The following is a 981-nucleotide window of genomic DNA, read 5'->3' on the forward strand; positions in this document are numbered from 1 at the left end:
AATAACGTTCTGTTTCCTCCCCTGCATGGGAGGCTGGATGCTTCCATCTGGCCTTCGATTCCAACCTTGAAAGCAGAGTTCAACAAGATGAGCAGAATAAGAGCGCTATTGTCCCAAAAGGAGGTGCCATTGACTTCCTCCCGGGAAACATTTGTCCTTCACGTAGCAAATACGCGTACTGAGGTACAGGCGCTTTTGAATACTGACCTCCCCCTGCATTTTGGAGCTTTGATCCAAACAATTTTCAATGCCTCGTCCACGACTGGCCTGGCTCATTTTTTTAAACTTGTGGGCTCGGGCCTCGTGACCTCTTTCCAAACTATTTTTGGTGTGATTCCGGCATTTTTTCATTCTATTTTCTCGAGCGTCTTTGGAGGTGTCCCTTTAATTCTGGCGCTAGTGGCAGGTGTGCTACTTTTACTTTTCATCTTACGGAATGGCTGCTCTTTCTGTGCCACACGACAGCCTGTCCCGTCTGCAGCTTCTTCGTGACAGGATGCTTGAATACTATGGTGTCCTGCCATTGGCGACTTTGAGCCTGGCATGTGGATTATCCTTCCGGTATTCCTACTTCACCTGCGTGCAACCTGTCTTCCACTGCCTAGATTGTCCCTTCGAATGGCCTATGGATTTGTGCTTAACCAACAGGGTGTCTCCGGACCCGGATTATGATCGACTGATGAGGCCCTTAGTGTCTCACGAGTCCGCCTGTTCTGGTGTTCGGATTATGGCCTGCGGTGCGGCGCATGGTATCCTGGGTAATTGGGACATCGCGAGAGCGGCATATGACTTCTTGGATATGAGTTATTTGGAAGTACACGCTGGTTGCCCTCTGATGGTGCTAGAGGCTCCGCTAATGGAAGAACATGTATGTTCCTTTTCTTTGATTAACTGGATGGCTGAAACCTTCAGTGGCCGTGCCAATGATTTTCTGCTGGAAGCAGTGGCCACATATGCTGCATATACTTTCATGGATTGAGT

Source organism: Triturus cristatus, chromosome 12 (genome assembly GCF_964204655.1).
Source record: "Triturus cristatus chromosome 12, aTriCri1.1, whole genome shotgun sequence".
NCBI classification, from domain to species: Eukaryota; Metazoa; Chordata; class Amphibia; order Caudata; family Salamandridae; genus Triturus; species Triturus cristatus.